A 21681-nucleotide genomic window follows, 5' to 3' on the forward strand; every position below is an offset into this window, starting at 1 on the left:
TGTCACCCCAAAAGCTATTACATCAGACCGCCACCCCATCATTGGAGAGCTTCCAGGAATTCAATAAGACAGATCATTGTGAAAAATCATAAAGATAAACTAATCATATAAGATAAACTAATTAACGGGATCTTATCGTCTTTTCCAGCTGACAAATTTCTAAGAACCCTACGACCCTATTGCAAACTCTAACGACTAATACTCCTTACTCTCTACACAACTGATTACAAACATAAAACATAACACAAAATTTATCAAACAATTGAGACCGAATTTACGAGGTAACACCTCCCCACTCAGAAAAGCTAAATGACACTGACAAAGAACTTATAACCGAAAACAAACTCGGCTAAGCGTTTTACAACGAACCCGATTTACAGGATAATTTTTCATGAGAACCGGCGACCTAACACACGGAAAAAAGAAAACTCGAAATATTAAAGTATAAAATGTAAAATCGGTCCCGTCGTAATCAAAACTAGAAAAATTACAGTTTGAAATACCATTTTTCTAAATTCAATTTTTTTATTTAATATTCAGAGCTTGCAATGTAAATATTAAATTCTACAATGTAATTCTTACAAAATTTGTAATAATTACAATATGAAACTGTAATTTTTCCAGTTTTCATCACGAAGCGCTACGTTGCATTATATACTGTAATTTTTCGAGTTTTCTTTTTTCTGTGCATCGGGATTCTAGATCTCCATCTGAACCGAGGTATTTAATTCTTCGTTCTTCTTTTCCGCCCCAGCCGTGCCTCTTTTGCATAGCATTTGAATTTTTTCAATTGTAAGCTCAAACGAGGACAACAACCGATCCCAGATATATATCCCTTGGCATCGGATCTTACCACCCTCTCCTTACGGAAGATCCCGGGTTTTCGTTAGCACACTCAATCGTTTTTTACTTATTCCACTCCTCCACTTTAATTCCTCACGAGCTCCACAAATTTCTTTCTCTTTTATCTGACCGTATTTCTTTCATTCTTCGTATTCAGGGTTTTCATTAATCTTGGCTCCATCCACGTGGATCTACCGAGGAAAAGCACCGACATTTTAGCGCATTTGTAATGCAAATTATACTTTTTTATTTTTTATCTTTTCACTCTGTAAAATAAATGTAGTCTTTAGTAAAGACTTCCTGGATGTTAAAGTACGCTCGGATCAACAGTACTTAATGGTTACTCTATTCATCAAATATTATTCTTATTATATTATTATTATACATTTTTATTGTTTTTTAACTACTGTGCCATCAGCTATTCATCATACTATCGTGACAATAGAAATGGACTTTCATTGTAGCTTTTATTTACATCTGAAAGTAATTTATTATTTTTTATTTTTTTTATTTTTTAAATGTGATAAAATTTCAAAAAATCGAAATTTTCGCCTTCTTATCGTAAAATCATTTACTAAATTGCCCAAATATTTTTATAAATACTGTATCAGTTCCAGTAACTTTGAATGTACTACTTCGATTTGTATCTAGCAATGTAGCCAAAATTCCGAAGAGTTTATGGAGGAAGTTGAAAAGGAATAAAAATAAACTCCCGATAAAAGTAATCGTAAAAATCGATTTTCAATATATAATAAGATATTATAGATTTAAGGCAGTGTTTCTCTGGGAAAATAGCTTAAATTTATCGAAAAGGGAGACATAAAACCGAAGACAATAAAGGTTGCAGATCGGCAATATGTAAACCTCTACATAGGCAATCCGTAGGCAAGGATGCCGGTGATAACGAGTAGAGAGGTACGAAACAGATATTCGGAGAAGGAAAAGGCCCTCGGAGAAATGTCATCGGTGCCTTGACCCTATGCGGGTCGTGGGTCACGGCTATAAACCGGCATCCCGAAGACATACGGGTGTGGACTTCCTTAATTTTGCGGAGGAAAGAAGTCCCTACACTCAACATCTTTTCTCTTCTCCCTTTTCTTCTGTTCTTCCTTTCTTTATTCTTCTCAAATACATTCATTCGCTTTACTCACTCAGCTGGGGACATTGGCCTATATATTTCTGGTCGCGCAAGGGACTGCACTACCGGTGACAGCTTTAGCACCGAGCAATCAATAGATAACGGCCCGCAAGCCTCGAAATATCCGGTTTGGCTCCCTTATTTTTCTGCTCTAAAATTCCCATGTTTCCCCATAACCCATAAAACAAATAACGATATATAACTCTCACCCTATTTCCTATTCAGCTAAATTCAGATCAATATATTTTTACTGAAATTGACCGCTGACTATTGACATTACATTACCTTCTTTGTTATCTCAATAATAACGTCCAAATATTGCCGTAAGATGTTGACGCTGAAAACTAGGTCATCTATCGAACGTCAACTGCAATATAAATTACCAAAGAGTGTTTGTTATTTCTAGAATATTTGTTTTTGGCTGAATTTGTTATCATTTCAGAATCAGGACCAAATATCCTGCCAAAAATATTATTGTTTTTTTGTTTGGAAAAATTTTTATATTTTAAGGAAAAAAATTTTTTTTATACCCTTATAGTAACAATTTTTTCAAAAGTTACTCAAACAACTGTCTCCAAACCTTGATACAATTCAATTTATTACTGTGAAAATTTTCAAAAATTAATCAATTAATAAAAAATTTTTGAATGTCTTGCCAAAGAAAAAAATTTTTTAAAAAATAAAACTTGATTTAAAATCACAAAATATACATCCATTCTTCAGCGACAAATCAAGATAAGGATTTTCTCAAGTTCACCATCAGTCCTGTGGCATCAAACCCCTTAAGCTGGACAAATTGTTGAATTTTGTAGATTTAACAAGGGGATAATGGTCAAGTCTGAGCATGGACATTAGAAGGGAGCCGTTTTTTCTTATCACCGAGATGATATCTGGGAATGTCGGGTGTTTTCGACACCACTGACACCGATACCGATGAGTCTTCTGTCCGTATTCGAGCACCATGGACGTATAGTGACTACAAAAGTGGGATCTATATCTAGCCCGGACTTTAGAGATGTCTAAATTCGCGAAAGCAGATAACTGATAACAGAGCAATTTAGCGACCGTTCTAAAGTTTACCCCTTAAGTATTTTTATAGCCCGACGTTTATTGCCGGGAGATACAGCCCCCGATTTTTTCCCCGATCTTGCTTACCCTACTGTACGCTCGACACACTACACGTCTGAATCTAACGATTGACCTATGACCCGGTTATATTGGTTTTCGCCCCGCCAAAGACACTCTTCTGTTATATATCCTGCTCTGGCTTAAAGGAACACTCCTGCAACGGAATACTTTCACGAAGCAGAAAACAGAAGCCATCTTTCATCCGGTGTTGGTTTTGGTCTTGAGCAGGAGCCCAAAGAATCCAGAACAAAGCTTATGGCCAAGATGCCTCGATTGTCTTAATACCAGACCTTACCTATTCACTTTTTTGGGAGGGTGGACACTGTTTTTATTGGCTATTTCTCATCCGGGATTCCGAGTCCTTGATTCCGGAAGCCACTCGTCATTCCACGTGATCTATTACTGCTTTCATTTTCTCTCCGGTGAAAAAATTTTCTGATATTAGACATATATGGCTTTTTATGTCCTCTCATGATCATATATGTCCATATATAATTTTTCGACCAAGGTTAGTATTAAAAATTCTTAACAGAGGACACATGGCCGCAGAATTATCTCCTTATTAAAGATTTAATTTTTTGATATTAATTTTTAAGCAAAAGTCATTTTCTTTACTGCTATAAAGAGCTTATCTGACATTGGTTTTTAAGTCAATCCGTCAAAAAATAAATCAACCAAAAATAGTTTTTATCTGTGAATTGTTATTTCTTTCTGATATCTAACACCTACTACAAAGTAACTAGCCGCTATATTTCTTTCAAGTTATAATTGTCACGTCCGGAGCTCGTTAGTGACCACTTACTTTGGTATCAGCAGATAAGCATCCAGCTAAGAAAGCAAACTAAAAAAACAAAGCGATTAAGCCGATAAAAAATAGTCATGCATACCGGCAATATTTCATGACACTCGATTATAAGTATCTGGAGAAAATCAACGACAGTTATTTCTATTTTATTCGAGATGACGATTATTTGGTCATTTATGATTGCTGCTATAAATACTGGAATAAGAAAGATAAAGTAGTAATATTTGATCATGGGCTGTAGGCCTATATATATACACCAAAGGAGCGACGATTGCTCATTGGGGCTGTATATTACAGTATCATATAACTATCATATGATATAATATAGTTATAGTTATAGAGTGTGGGGTAGAGGTAGAGAAAGGAGAAAGGATGAGGGTGGAAAAGGGGCATCCTGCGAAACAAATGATAGTTGGAAAAGTTTTGTTCATAGTCGGTGCACGCCCCAAACGACGCGTTCCAGTCACTGATTCCCTCATTAATTTTTAAAAGATCAATACTAATGGCTTTATTTTTTCTTTTTGTTTTTATCTAAGAAAAACTACATCTAAAAACTAAGATACTTTACTATTGTAGGAGTAGATTTTGTCGGGCACTGAATCATCTTATGGATTTTTTGGAGATGTTTTGGGTTTGTTTTTATAGCCCATTTTTTTATCGACGGCACATAAAAGGGACGAGACACAAGATGAGACGAGACACTGTTCCGGATAAGAATTGATGAGCTTCGGGAAAGGACAAATTTACTTGCTCGATCAAGTGATTCGAATCTCGAAAGCAAATGCGAAGAAAAAACAAATGGTCGAGATTAAAATCCATCGCTAAGTGTCGGGATTTATGTATCAATCATCTTGATGACACTTGGGAGTTTTTGACAGCATTTTTCGAATATTCCTTCCTATTTTGTGGAGGAGGGCTTAATGAGGAGGAATATGCATCCACGAGTACCGATTGTTTACTTTCGTTGATTAAAAATCTCTGAATTTATCGTCGTTTCAGGAGAGTATTTTTTATCGACTGATTAATTTCGGGTTTTTATGAACTTGATAAATTTCCTTACATTTTTCAGGTGAAGAATAAGAGAGAGTTTTACCGAAGACAATAAGAATTTTAATGGAGGAATTTCATTTCAAGGATTTGATTAATTGATTTTTAAAAGTGGTTTTGTACAACAAAAAAAAAGGGGATGATGGTTCGTATTTTTTTTTTTTTCTTTAGTTAGGTGACAACATTGCCCTAAGTTTTATCGTATCCTAGGAATTATCATATAATGTAGATATATTAAAAACTACAATACAAGCTTCCTAGACTATTATAAAATTCGCTTCGCGTACTATAAAAAATCTTCAATAGCCTCACAAGAAAGTTAAAAATTTCAAGTTGAATTACGACATTTGTAATTGAAATAGTATATTATATCGTTGGCATGAAATCGAGGCAAATTTAGTAAAGCTGAACAGCTGTTCACGTGCCAAAACGCCGGCGATAAAGCGTCAACAGTATGTCAGAGACAGGAGCATGAAGTATTACTTACAATCTGGTATTACGCTCTTTCCCCAAACCATTTCTGCACCCGAGCCCATTCAATTCAATCCAATTCAATCTGTTGGTGAAGAAGAACATTATCAATGAGACGAAAAACTATTTAAACTTCTACGGTCCCTTCTAAGTCTATAAATTAAAACAATATCACCAGTTCCGGATCTCCATTGAAAATCCACCGCCGCCCGTCAACGAATTCGGTGGTTAGAAGTTAAATTTTACATTATCAGTTATATTACAGAAATGCTTTTATCAATGAAGATTTTAGCAAGATACAATGGGGAAAGCGAAATACGTTCGCTACTAAAAATAGTCATGTAAGAGCAGCACATATGTAGTATATGTGTCCTTCGACATTACCCCCATCTGAGGGGATTAACGATTCGACGAACTCGAACGACGTTATGCTCCCCAGAGAATCGTATCAGTGGATGAAGAGACTATATTCGAATTTGAGGTAAAGTATCTCTTATTTTGAGTTTTTTCCTTCAACTTAAGGCTTTTAGTTCAACAAAACCATTCCAACTCACTTTTATTGCTCCTCTTTTATATATCATAAAAAATTTCTATATATAATATTCAATATATATAACATCAGACAAATAAATCAGCAAGTTCTTTTATTTATTGACAATATGGATGAATTTGCTCCATTTCATGACCATAAGGATAGAGAGTTCCTTCAAAAGTAATATGTTTTTTCAAATATAGCGACATCAGAAATTTTTTTAACAGATGACTAAAAATTAAATTATCCTTAACCTTAATAACAACTTAATAGTACAAGTACATACTTGGGAATTAAAAAATGAAGTAAACAAGAAAACGAAAGTGAAAAATCTAATGTAGTTTTGTAATTTGAATACATAAACATAACTTTTTATGCAGTAGTAACATAAAAAAATGATATAGTAAATTGGTAGTTGACGTAAATTCAAACCCTCTTCATGGAACATTTTCCGGAGGTTCTTCTTTTCTTTCTTCTTCATCTTGTTCGGTAGCTCCTTCTTCCTCCTGTTATTTAGCCGATCCTTGGAAGTTTTTGGAGAAGCCCCTCGACGTTAAGTTCAGCCTCTATCCCATATCGAAAAGTACATAATCCTAAAGGCCTAATAACATATTCCTCTTGGGAAAATGGGAAGTAGACGACAGGTATCGCGGGAGGATTTGAAAAAGAATCGAGAAATGGGCAAAGGGAATTGAGGAGGCAAAGAAGACGCAATGCACAGAAGTCTTGTCCACCCTCGTCTTCTTCACCCAAAAAAAAAGTTATCTCCGTCCTTATTTTCTCCTTTTCTTCCTAGTTTTATTCTCGGTAGTGATCTCGCCGCGTTTTCCTGCCACTTCGATCCAATTTCATCCATCTTTACTGTTGTGTACCTAACCAGAAACCGGGGTGATGGGAAAACCGGTATAGTCACAATAAGAGCCTGCCAGTGATAGAGGAGCGACATCAATACGTTCGAGCCCGAGTTAAACGAAGATAACCATAAAAAGGGTATCTTATTTTCTATCTGGTGACTCCCTACCAGTGCCAAATCTATATATTTGGCATTGAGCGGAATGCCTATCGAAAGTCATGCGAAATTGGGTGGTTCACGGACTATTACCTCACCGGATGGCTTCTCACGATAAATTTACCAAACCTGATTATTTAGGGACGACTACCCAATAATCCTCTGGTCCTCCAACACCTGGGCTGCAGAAATTAAGTAAAAAGCTATCTACTATCTCCTCTGCTTGTCACGTTTTTTATTTTTTTTTTGGATTTTATCTTATAACCTATAAAATAAAGCTAAATAAGACTCCCGATAATTCACCCTTAACTTCTCTCAATTCAGATACTGCTCGTCGCTAATTTGATTACTTGATAATAAAATAAATCAAGGTTAACTTGTTTCTCTCTAACAAATAATTATTTTTACTTAAGCTGATTTTTTCGGCTCGAGTTAAACTTAAAAAAACAACTTTTTAATTCCACGATTAATTATTTCAGAAGTTATAATCTCAAAATTTCTAAGTCTCATAAAAATTTAAGCAATCAACTGAAACTAATTTTTGGACACATCTAGGGCGAGATGTAGAAGAAATCACTATCATTATTACTATGAACGAAAAGATCATAAGAATGGAAATAGGCATGTGGTAACTAACAAGTATCACGTCATATCTATGATGTCAGCAGCAGGAACAATATAAGGACATAACAATATCTACAACACTAGCACTAGCAGTTGAGAACGGGCGTCTGCTAATCGTCACGATACTTAGGGGAACAATGGTAACTATATAACTATATGCCCTAGACGTTCTTAGTAAATGAACACACTATTCACCCTTGTATATACGTAGATACTAAAATAAGAAGCATGCAATATAACTTTGGTGAAAATGTTCAAGTATACACACCCTCATTGTTAAAATGAGGCTTATTAAAATGAGAATGCCGCTATGGAACATTTAGTAATCCACAGAGTACGATAACGGTTAATTGTTCATTTTATATTATACATTCTAATTTAATGATATTTGTTTGCTCAAAAATATATTTAACTTTTATGGAGTTAGTTCATTTTTAAATTCATAGTTTCAATGTACATCACGTTCTCTCATTTCTTAGAATGATAATAAGAAATCCTAATGGATGCCGTTACTAATTGGGTTTAATTTTTAGTTGGATTACTTTTGTATAAAATTCGTTTATTTATCAAATCTAGAAAAAGGAAGATTCTTATGAATAGTGACTGATAGACTGATGGAGAACAGTTAATGAAAATGAACACATTGGCCGTAGAGACAAATCTGTTGGGAAAAAACATGCAAAATATTTAATTTTTACTGATTTTATTTAGAGATTTGTTTACTCACATCATTGATGGCATTTGGGTCGCACAGGGTTCCATCAGCAATTGGCACATTTGATTTAACACAGCCTTTTTCTGGATAGTAACATTGCAGCATCGTACAAATTGATGTTACATTCTGTAAAATAAATCATCAGTGCAATGTTAAGTAAAGAAATTTTTGATAATTGAAAATAATAATGTGGTGAATTAATGTTTATTACACCACAAATCCAGTAGCACCATTTCTTTGACACTGCTGATCAGCATCCATTAATTTACCAGGCAAAAATCTAGCAATCGTATAATTAAAATCATCTGGCTTATTTCGAAGACACTGTGATGATTCATTTCTAAAAAATGACCATTGATAAAGCATCCACTGTCAATTAAATAATAACGCGAAACCATACTTAATAAACTTTTCCATATCTTCTCGACTACATTTTGACCAACTAAAAATATTTGCCGATGACTGAATTATGGGGCTCATAATGAACGAATTCTGATAAGAACAATGGCTAGGACCTGAAGATTTTAAAGTTATTGTTAATTTAAAAATTAAAAAAAAATACTTCACGAGAACTCTTGGATTTTATACCATTTGCATTTGTTTCATGGTTAATAAAACTATATCCATCATCATAAGCTCCTAGTCAACTCAGTCATCATAAGCTCCTATAGCAGCTTTTTTAATGCTTTTTCTTTCATGATCTAAATGACAAGCACTAGTTGACAACGCTTGACCTTAAAAACATTGTTACTAAACTATGAATTAACAGTTTTTCAAGTTAAAAGTAAATTATCATTAAATAGTTACCATAAACGATAAGAGTGCATTTTTCCTCTTCTACATTATAAAAACCGCAAATTTTGCGACTAATGGTTACGAAAAAAAGTAAGAGATTAATAATATAATATCAAATAATTCAACCTGTTGATAGCGAAATCGATAAAACTTACTAAGTCATAGTAACGACCAAATCATAACTATCTAACGGAATAACGTCTTTCTGTTCGTACCAAAATTTAGTTGAGTCTTGCAAGCAATTGTATGAAAGATAATTAGTACTATTGATATGACCTTTAATGTAACTCAGAATTCCGGGTTCACTTTCGAGAACAATTTGTTTGATGTTCAATCTATATCTTGGATTTTCCAAAAATCTGTATCGCATGTCAACAGAATTCCAAAAGGAAAGTAAATAGGGAATTATTTTCCACGGGTTTAGCTTAAATTTTCTGTAAATTATGTTTATAAAATTAGTAATTAAAATTGTAATCATAAATTTTGATAAGCACATTCAAATTAACCTACTCGTATAAGTCGAATGCAACAACAACCATTATTTCTGGATAAACGATAGTAGGATAATTATCTGGCAATTTTCGCAACTCTTCAAAACTATTGTTCTAAAAATAAAAAATCGATGTTTTAAATCAATACTGTTTGATTAACTTGAATTAAAAGTCACTTATGATTACCACTATTTTATGTTTTTCAATATCTGGTGTAATGTATCGAGCATCAGCTATTCTCAATTCTGGAGTGTAGCGAACAACATGTTCAATAGCCTTAGAAAAATTAATAGAACTAATTACTCATAATTATAAAAAAACTTACATGCGGCAACTCTCTAAAGTTTATATTAATAGTATCTGCTAGCCACTAACAATTTTGTTCTTCTCGTAATTAACACATCATCCGATGGATTGAGCCATAGTTTTTTGTCAGATTCAAGAGGATTAAGTTGTTTGAAAATAAGATTAGATTCATCTATTTCATAAAACTGTTCCTCTTCATCTATTTTAAATTTCAGAAAATCAAAATCGAAATATTAAATAAGAAACAGAAGGACAGAAAAGTTTCACTTTTGAAGCAATAAAAAATTTACCTTTAAATGCGCTAACCGTTAAAATAACGACTAGAGTAATAACTATATAAAGTGAATCTAAAAAAATGAATGGGGAATATTAGTAAAAATAATAATAAAAATTTACGTAATAGTTACTTTTGATTTTGAGTAAGTTTGTCAACTGAAACAAAATATTAAAATGAAACCAAATAATGATTTTGTAATGTCTACTACATTGTCTTTATATAGATAGATCAGATTGAATAACCGTCTAACTATTTGTATAATTTGAATAATTATTTATATCATTGTAAAACTTGTGCAAATAGAAAGACTTCTAATTTAATTATATAGTAATAAATCCTGCGGTATTTTAAATGAATATCAATGACTATCACTTTATTGTCAATTTACCGCGTTATGTAAAAATCCAACTAAATAAATATACGTCAATTTACTTAAATCTCGAGTGACTAGATCATTTCAAAGGATAGTAATGTCACCTTGATTATAATTATACATTAATTTCACAATAACAATTCATTAAAAAATGAGTCGAAGTAGAAGACAATTTGTTACATAATTAATGAATTTCTGCACTTTATATGAATATATATGAATATGAATATGACAGGTTGAAAATGGCAGCTGGATAGCTCGGGTGAATTTAAAAATTAAAAGCAGAATGAGAAAATAAATCAAGTTTTCACGGTGTTAAAAAAATATTACACGTACAGAGATCCGAATGTTACTTAATCATAAAATTCGTTCTGTATTCTGATTTTTTGTATTGTCTGAGTCTGATCGTATATTCGCGTAGTAAAAAAACGGGCGTTTTTCTGATCGTATGTACCACGTCCGGCGCGGGTGCGGAAAGATGCGGTTCATAAATTTCGTTATACGACCTTGCAAGACCACGACAACGCCTCATAAATTTGCGGGGTGACCATTCCATATCTTCCTATTATATATTATCTATCTACAGATAATTCTTTAGCACCGCGTATTTGATACTGACATCTGCTTTCTCCACTTCTTCTACCATTCTTTTTGCTTACGACGTTCTTTCGGACCAAAAATTACAATAAATTATTTATTGCCCGCAGTTGTGATTAGAATGCATTTTTAAAATGACTATTGTATTCTAGTGCTACTTATTTTTTTAACTTTATAAAATACTGCTTGATTTTGCTTACATTTAATTCAATTTCAATAATTATCTGAGGAATCACAAAATAGGAATAATTATCTGAATATATGCGGAGTTTTCTTAAGATTCGACCCAAACTTTGTCTTAAAGATTAAAGATGAGCTATAACAACAAACTGCTGTTAAGAATCACCGATAAAACGATAACCATAATTTTTTACCACACCAATGAAGCAAAGCAAAACATTTAATCTCTTGGAAGGATGGTAGCAATAATCAAGCACAAATATAAATAAATACAATGGGGAAAAGCATTGAGCGTGCATCGAGTGTAACATTAACGAACGCCATAAAAAATTTATTCGATTTGAGGCGAATAGGTATCATTAGTCGGTACATTTAAAGTAAATATTATTGTCCCTGCTCGAGTGTAATAAACAATAGTATTTTACTTGGCTGCTCATTTCACCAAACTCATTTTCCTCTCTGACATCGTAACAATTGATCTTACTCGGCGACCCGGTTGGACCGCGTAACATTTAGTTGAACTTTACGAACCACGATTATTGCCGAACAGCCAACACACAAAAGTGTTTTATGATATAGTGCTTTCGCCGAGCTGGGGGGCTCTACGAGCAACAACTATCCTATCGCATTGTATTATTATATAGAGTGTACTGGTAGGTATGTACTATAAGTATACTATACATGTATATATATGGTAGAGTAGGGCTGTGCTAGCGTGAGTTCTTAGATCGGGGAATGAGTTGAGGAAAACAGCAGGAAGTAAAAGACAAGCCTGCCAGTGAGTGTATGTATACAGCAAGATATAAGAGGAGGGTGAAGAATAAGCAGAATAAGGTATGGGTTACAGAGGTCTTGTATTTTCGGCGAGCGTTATTAAATTGTGTGGAAACCAAAGTTCCTTCTTTGCTACACCGTATACCGATTTATGATCTTCAAGATAAAACACTTTTTTAAGTAAATATAAACTGAGTAAGGCATCTTTTGTACAAGTTCCATTCTTTTACATTTCTATTTTTATTGAAGAAAATTATTTTTGAAGATTTGCCTTGAATTGAGCAAAAAAATTTTTTCATTTAAGAAAGTCTACTGAAACTAAAAAGAAAATTCTTCTCAATGATTTTTTTGGCTCAAGATTTTTCCTTTCGAATCAAGTTAATTTTTTTATCAAAGAAGATCTTGAATGGACTTACGTTTCTTGTTATTAATTAGAAATAAACTAATTTGTTTTCTATTTTTAGCCATTTCTTGACCCACTTTAAAGCATGTGCATAATGACTCACATTTAGATCAAAGTGTGAGTTAAAATCATACTGTAAAGACACTAGGGAATACTCAGAGCAGTAGACAGAACTTTAGGTGTAGTGTTTGTACCATATGACAGCTGTTTTGAGTATTTGAGAGAGAAGAAAAAAGAAGAGACGGATAAAAGGAAGGGTGTAAGGGTAATTACAGTATGTCACATCGGCGTCAGCTACTAATAATCGTCAATGGCTTATTTTTTTCTGGTAAAGATTTGTGATTCCGAGTTGTGAGTTCCGAGGGTAATAAGCTTTATTTGTTGAGCTGTTAATGACGTCTTTTACGAGCCATTATCGCAGTATGGAACTCGGGATGAAACTAAACTTCAGAAACAAAAAGCAATGTGTCGTTAAAGTTCGTGGATTAAATCGTGTACACTCGTTTATTTAATGCAATATATCAGTGATCTGAATGAGGGTGTCCTGTTAATTTGATGAACAAAAAATAACTATTTTTAATAATTAAATCGACAAGCAATCATTATAAGAATTACTAAATGTTAACTTAATTTTTTTCGTAATAACTAACGAGTAAGAATAATTTTTCCAAGCGATTAAACTCACGGGTCATTAGTCTTAAATGTTAGAAGATCGTAGTAAGCCCGATAAAAAAAATAATAAACTGATGCGCTGTACCACTGAATGTAAATGAAAGTGAAGGAAAAAAAAACATAATAGAGTTCTATGTGAACAGATAAATCTATGTCTATTGACAGGACCTCTCGATAACAGCTCGTATTTTGGGACATCCGTGATCACGCGTGCGACGTGTGCTGATCATTGGCACCCCGTTGATTTTCCCGAAGTTTCCCTACAGTTCATGACCGCTTCCATCTTCTGTACTTGGATTGTATTATCTATCATATTATATGACCAGAATTAAATGTACTGCGTCCTAAAAGGGGCTTTTTTACGCCACCGTTACATCCGACAGGCTTGGTTACTGTCGGTCTATCGCGCAAACCCCACGCAACGGGGTGCTTATTGCGCTGAGGCGCTTAAATTATTACTTGCTATTACTATTGTGCTTAGAAAAAATTTATTAATGATGAAAGTAAAATAAATGATTTTGTTATTTTTAAATTCACAAAAAGAAATAATAGAAAAAAATAGTTTAGATTAATATTTAGGTGTAATAATTATTGTATTTAATAAAATAACTATCAAAACTGTTATCTATAAAAATTATCTGATGTATTAAAAATGAAAATTAAATACATAAGTACCTAATAGATTAATATTTATGACTAACGACTTTATAATTGCACCCAAACTTATTTCTGGCACGCTTAACAAAAGATGACAGAGAGATGCGCAATAGTGATGGCTTCTGATAGTGAAATAAAATTAAATTATCAACGAATTTTCGGGGAAGATAAAGAGCTATATAATTATAAAGTATAAAAAGTGAGAAACAGTTGTCACTGCTTCTGTTGTCGTTGATATGTTTATTTATTTATAGTTATCATCTATATTAACTCCATCAGTGACATTGACAATGACAATGCGTTGGTATGAAATGTAAAAGTAAAACCGTCATCTATGGAAGATTAGACCAGACAGTGAAGTGCAGTCCTACGTGAATTTATATCATGAATCACATATTTGGTTTAATACTGACGAGTAGATAAATGAACGAGTAGTGTAGAGTGGACAAGGGAAAAGCAAACCAGCTGAAATGACCATAAGTCTGTTGATGTGTCAAAGCACCAACAGATGTTCCACACTGTATATTTATATCTACTATATCTAAATGTCATACCTTTTATTCTATTATGTTTTTTTTTTTTTTTTTTTTTTCATATGTGATATACATCTCGCGTTCATTTAATTAACTTAAATATTTACTCAAAAAAGGGAACTAAAAATACATATTATAAATTATTACGAAAAATTATCGGAAAAGATCAAATTTGAGTTTTTTTAATTTTTTTAATCACTAAAAATTTATTGAGTAAAAACAAAACTCACAAGAAAGTAAAAAAATTTTACTTTATTTTTTTTTTTTTTGATCCTTATAAAGTTGGTCTTTGTGATGCGATAATACTGTTAGAATCGTACGTAAGTATACAAGACTAACTACCCATAAAATGAGATGAGACTTGGAAAATTGTAAAGAAACATGACTCACGGGAAAAGTTTTAAAAATGGCACAAATCCCTACCGACAATATTATGACGTCGAAGTTTGTACTCTGTATGCACATAACGTGACAACTTTTGTGACAACGAAGGATTCAAAAGTTGTTATTTTATCCGATTTTTCTGCAAATATATCGCGGAATATTTCCTACAAATTATATTAAAGCATTATTTATCAAAATAGTTATTATATCAATAAAATACCAAAATTACTTGAACTTTGTTATCGATAGTTTGATCATTTTTATGATGTTAGTAATTGCTAGTCTCTTGTGAAATTCTTACTGATTATTTTTTTCGAAAACAGGATGCTTAAACTTGTTATTAAGAATGATATTTTAAGCAAACTTCAAATAAATAAAATCATAGGAAATATATCGTTAAAATATCCTGTAATATTTCTTGAAGATGATTTCATGATACGAAAATAATTCTCCGAGTTAACTACTAATTCAAATGACATATATTTATAAGCAGTTGTGGAGTTAGTCCGCGGTGTAATAATATTGCGTCGAGTCATGACTGCAACAAATAAAAATTGAACCTGACTTTTTTTTATGGAACTTTGAGTACGACGAAATCTATTTATAATAACATTTGTTGTATTTTATTATGCGTTTACTGATTTTCTTGACTTTCTATTTTGTACTCCATGTCAAGTTGTTTTATGAGATCCTTTTAAACTTAACCAAACTATTCTTCTCCTTTTTCTGCATTTCACTTTTATATTTGCAAATATTTATACGTTTTGTAATGCGATTTTTAACTTTGAAGTTTTAAATGATGTTGGAGTTTCTTTCGGGAAATAAAAATTAAGCTCTTTACTCACAAAGAAAAAAATTCACCAAGAGATTCCGTTTATTAAGCGTAACAGCGGCCAAAAGGAATTAGATTCGTTTACGTTCTTGTAAACACGCAATAAGACAAATTAATCTTACGAGACTGCTATTAAAGTATTTTGTTGGCTTGCTTGAAAGATAAAAAGTCAGTAAATAACTTTTTAAATTATGGTTACTTTTTACTAATCATGTTAGAAAATAAGTCAAAGTAAATGATTTTTCTGAGTAAAATTATTTTTAGATTTTTATAAAAATTAAGTGTTGGTATAAAATATAAATAAAAAATTTTTTTTATTCAAAATTTATTTTAGGTCATCTGAGATTAAATTTCATATCTTGCATATTATTCTTTAATAACAAGACCGACAATTTTTATCAAGTCATTAAATTTTATGTCTTTTTGATAATTTTCTAATAATTAATTAAAAATCACATTAAGTACTTGAACCTATAAAACAACGACGCGATGATGATAATATTTATATATATATATATATATATATATATATATATATATATATATATATATATATATATAGGGGAAGGGGGGGGGCAAAATGGGCTCCCTAAAATTTTCAATATCCAAAAATATTTAGGGGCAAAATGGGCCCCCAACATTTTCAACTCTCGAAGTGTTTTGGAGGTATAATGGGCTGATTAGACTTTAATAACCAAAGAATATTTTTCAGTTAAACGTGTTCTAGAATTTTTGAATTATAGAAAAAATTATATAGGTAAAGTACAAACTAGGTCGCGAGTTAAATAACAGCATTATTTACTATATTTTTTGTTAAAAAACTATTTATTTTACAAAAGCTTCCCTGACTATTTTTGCGATACTCTATGTGTGTGTGTGTGTGTGTGTGTGTGTGTGTGTGTGTGTGTGTGTGTGTGTGTGTGTGTGTGTGTGTGTGTGTGTGTGTGTGTGTGTGTGTGTGTGTGTGTGTGTGTGTGTGTGTGTGTGTGTGTGTGTGTGTGTGTTTGAACGTAAACCTCTCATAACTTTTAAACGGCTTGACCGATTCAAACGGGATTGACAGCAATCGAAAGAGTTTCTTTGCCCCTAGATATTTTAGAATACTTAAGGTAATTCGGACCAATAGATTTTGCGTAATCTCAAAAATAAAATTTTCAGAAAATGTTTTTTTTTTTTTAATAAATTTTAATCTGCTGAATCAATCGTTTTCAAAAACTAATCAGCTCTTAGGCCTAAAAAACTGCGTCGATTGCCGTCAACGCGATTAAAATCGGTCGATTCGTTTGTGAGGTATCGTGAACAAAACAGGGAAAAAGTGTTTTTTTTTTCTTACATAACTCCATTTATTCCTGGATCGTTTTTGATTCAACGAAATGATTTTTAGAGCTTAAAAAATCACTTCAATCGCCGCCAATAACGTCAAAATCGGTTGAATGGTTCGAGAGATATTTAATTTTAAAAAATTAAAAAAAATATTTTTTTAACACATCTTTGAAATTTCACGTCCGATTGTTTGGCTAATGATAAATAATCTTTTTGTTCTAGACAGACTGCATAGAATGCCTTTAATTTTTTTTAAATCGGTTAATTCATTTGTGAGATATCGTCAAAAAAATTCTTAAAAATTGTTTTTTTTTGTGATACATTTTTATTAGCTTCACCAATCGATTCGAAAAACTGATCGGTTTTTAAGCTTAGAAACCCGCGTTGATCGCCGTTAACGCGACTGAAATTGGTTGATTAGTTTGAGAGATACCGTTGTCAAAATAATTCAAAAAACGTGTTTTTTTTTTTTAATTACACCGACATTTTTTACCTGATTTATTATTGCTTTTGGCGTGAAATGTGGAGCGCTTACGTATGGAGCTAGCGGGAAGTTGCAGGGATGGCTTTTAGGGTCTATTGTTATCCTAATTTTTTATACTGAATACATAATAAAAAAATTCAAAATATAAAACAAGTAAGAAACATATTGAGTTTTTTAGGGGGCCCGTTTTACCCCACTTTTCTCAATTTTTTAATTTTGATACACACAAAAAAATTAAAACCATAAACTCAGTAAAAGGCCAAAAAAAGTAAAACGAGTTGAAAAACTCATATTATAAAAATTTTCTGAAGGTGGCCCATTTTGCCCCACATTTTCAATTTTTTATTTTTAATGAACAGAGCAAATTGAGGTCAAATACTTGGCAAGGGACTAAAAAAAAGTAAAACCAGAGAAAAATACTAAGGATATCAACATTTTTTTCTTAAGGGGCTCATTTTGCCCCCCCCCCTTCCCCTATATATATATTTAAAAAAAAAAATTTGATATAAAATTATAAATCAGTGAGTAACATACAAAGCGCAATAAATAGCAAAAATTACTGAATAAAAAATCATGTTGGTGTTTGTATTTTTTAAACTACTAATCATTGTATCTGTGATGGGAGAACTAATAAAACCGAAATGCTTATCAGAAAATTTTAAGGTACGTATGATTAATGTATTTTTCCGTTTTGAATCTGATAATAATTCAAGTCTTATTTTATCCAGTGTCGTGAAAACAATCACTGTTGTTCCAACTATTGTTCCGCGTCAGAAAATTCACCATTAAAAATTTGCAAAAGTAAATTCTCCGAAGTTGAAATACATAAGATTCCAGAAAAATCATTGCTAGGGAAATTCGTTGAAGCATGGAAGTCATGTTCTGAATTTGGAAAAGTCGTACGTGTATACCATGTGAACTATGATTAGTTAAATGAATTATTTTCTTTGCATTTAATGTAGGAAAAAAAATAATTTTCGAATTTTTATTTCAGTGTATATACAACACACAATGTTGTTCCAAAGAATGCAGCTCGCAATTCACTTTTAGGGGAGGCAAGTGTGCATGAGCTTGATTATTGAAATCTTTTTTAATTTAAAAAAAATATTCTAATCAAATGTAACTTTCATTTTTTTGTCCAAAAACTAAAAAGAAATTTTCAATAAATTAAAAAAAAAAATTACTTGATTAGTTTTTTAAATCTAAATTCAGCACAAAATATTGAATGTAAAAATTATTATCATTATTTTATAATTTAGTCACAAGTTCAAGGTTAAAAATTTAATCGAAAAATTCTACCCAGTTTTAAAAAATTTTAACAACTATTGTAGTCTATGATTAATAAAAATCACTATTGTCGCCCTAGACCCATAAATTTTGATTTATTGAGTCAACAAACCTTGATAATATGATCTAAAGCAAGCACTTACTACGCAGCAGATCATTTGGAAATGACCTTGTTGAATATTTCATCAGCAATTTAAAATTTCTTTTGTATACTAAAAAATAAAACGCCCAGCAGCAGCGTTTCTAAATTAATTCACTCTCAAAAATGCATATCCCATATTAAAGTCAGGAAAAGGGATATAGAACGTGGAGGCTGAATGGTGTAAGCGCAGAAGCGATCATCCGTAACTCATTTGAACACTCTCGACGTGCTGTGGCTCTTATCGTTGGTGCATAAATCGACGGTACTCCAAGTGGCGACGAGGATGATGCACACGCTTCACTACAGAGTACATCGCACATACATATACAGATAGATAGATAGATAGATAGATAGATAGATAGATAGATAGATAGATAGATAGATATAGATAGATAGATATATATATATAGATGTAGCTGTGTAGCTGTAGCCACTAGTCACAGCCGGTTCTTGCACATTGAAAACACATTCACGATCCAATTGTGAGGGTACAATACAGCCCCGACAGCCTCAAGGGGATTCAAGGACTGCATCAAGCATTTCGGTCTTCTCCTACCGATTTTCTCTGCACTCTTATTTTTATTTCAACATTCTATTCGCTTTTTTGTTTTTTGTTCACGTTCTTTACAGAGTTCTTTACAGAGTAAGAGCAGCTACCTCTCTTTGCTCATTTCATCACTTTTCTCAGTTGTATTTTTATTATTTTTCACTCTACCGTGCCATTACTGTCTGCTTTATTGTATTTGCTGGGGTGAGGTATCATTCCAGAAGGGATTTGTAATTCGTGACGACGCATGTCAACGAATTATCTTTTATACATATATACTGTCTGGTACATGACATCGGCATGTAGCTTATCTTATTCCAAACCGTTTTACCATTTTCTTATGTACCATTATTTTTTATTCCAATAAATATTATTTGGACTTTACGGTGTGTCTGTTTAGTGTTGAAGGGAACTCGATGTTTATAGTTTTCATCAGTAATACACTGAGAAAAAAAATTACTTTTACTCAATTAACAATTTCTTGGTTCAAGAAAATCGCTGACGATCAAATATTTTATTATTATTAATTATTAATTTCTGAAGAGAAGAGCGTCAATATTAATCCTTGGATAATAGATAAACAAGAGAATATAGCTTTATTTAAATTAAGTAAAAATTATTTCAATCAATTCAACAAATTCTTGAGCTAACAATATTTATTCTTGAAAATTTTCAAGAACATGAATTCTTGTATCAAGAAAATTTTCTTCATTAAAGTATTTTTTTTTCTCAGTGTAGATCAAGAAAAATTCACCATCCGTGAAAAAATTTTCCGGCATGACCATACGTGGCTATATCAGCTATGTGTGAAAATAAAAAAAATATTTTTTCATATTGTCTATATATGTGTACGTCAATTATCATGTTCTATTGGAGAGAGATTAATTAATTTAATAGTTGATTAAGCTAAAAATCAATATCAGATGACATAAGCTTCAATTTCTTAACATAAATTGTTGTATCGCCGAACAATCATTAAATTAGATACTTAGCTGTCAATGTGTAGAAAAAAAAATAAAATTTATGTCCAATTATATTTTGATAAAGAAGTATATATAACTGGAAATTTCGATTGCGAAATACACCTGCGCGTTCTTATTTTAAATGAATAAGGAATCAGGGTTTATTCTTTCGATTAGTATCAAAAATTTCAATACTAAACTAACTTCACCTCAGTCACTTAATTTATATTATAGAATAGGCGAGTTTTTACTCCCCGATTGAATTTACTGTACCGTTAACACAGTTCAGTATAAAGAGATTTCCTGGGCAAATAAATCATTAAATACTCCGGCTCTATGAAAATAAAACTGACCCAAATAAATATTGACTGACACAAATAATAAATGTCGACATTTGTTCCAATGGATATAATTATACTGAAATATATTATTTATTAGCTATAAAACAATATATTTACTTTGACATACATTTGTTTGAGATCGAATTATTGTCACAAATAAATTTATGTTTAATAATAGAAATAAAAATAAATTGAACGCATTCGGCACTGTAATATTAAAATTTTTCATTTTCGCGTCGGTTTGTTTCCACATTCGCATGCAAATAAACACAATTAAACCTGAAATATGCAATTAAATTTTGAGAGTTGGGTGAGTGTGTCATACCGGGTAGATTTATGTGATGTATTATGTTTTCGATGTTTGTTTGCATACAAATAAAATTGTTTATTTGGGTATATTCGAAAGCTTTATATAATTTATTTAATAAAGGCACCAAGAATAGTCGAAAAAAATCGAGTTATAGAGTTACCCTCGATATATCGTGTGAGGCATGAATGTTTATCGTCGATCTACAAGACCGAATGAAAAAAGCACATGAATAATTATTTTTTATCAGCCCCCCCACGCAATTTAGAAACGTTTTAAATTGATGATATATCAATTTTAACCAATGAATATAACAGTTTGGCAATTGAAATACAATAAAAGACACATTAAGCAGTTTTGGATAATTTTGTAGGCAGTTAGCGGGTAACTATAAAAAAGTAATTCAACTGTTATTTGATAGCGTTTATGAGTAATTTATATGATTTATGTAATAACAGAGTTCTAGCCTACAATTATCGGAGAAACAATTTTAGTTGATATTCCGAACAGATGTAAACGAATTAAAAATTTATTCGGAATAATTGAAAAGTAAATTGCTGCAATTTGATCTTTAAATGATAGTTGGTTGGTTTGTTGTTTGTTGTTTTTGTTCGAAGGGGAAGACAGATAGCATTGAGACTGGTGAAATTCCAAAGAGAAGGGCCAATGACCAAGTAGTCAGTTATCGAGCCAAAAAAAGAG

The 21681-nt window shown here is 32.0% G+C and overlaps 1 long non-coding RNA gene across 1 annotated transcript in view; it reads right to left on the bottom strand.

The window, feature by feature from the left end:
- Positions 1–8814, bottom strand: part of LOC123259257 — a 58944-nt gene extending 50130 nt beyond the window's left edge. The window contains exons 1-2 of the long non-coding RNA XR_006508199.1: positions 8524–8814; positions 8325–8438 (exon numbers count right to left, since the gene is read on the bottom strand). This is a non-coding gene — a long non-coding RNA (uncharacterized LOC123259257). The remainder of the gene's footprint in view (positions 1–8324; positions 8439–8523) is intronic.
- Between the last annotated feature and the right edge of the window lie 12867 nt (positions 8815–21681).

This window comes from Cotesia glomerata, linkage group LG2, assembly GCF_020080835.1.
Source record: "Cotesia glomerata isolate CgM1 linkage group LG2, MPM_Cglom_v2.3, whole genome shotgun sequence".
In the NCBI taxonomy this organism is placed as follows: domain Eukaryota; kingdom Metazoa; phylum Arthropoda; class Insecta; order Hymenoptera; family Braconidae; genus Cotesia; species Cotesia glomerata.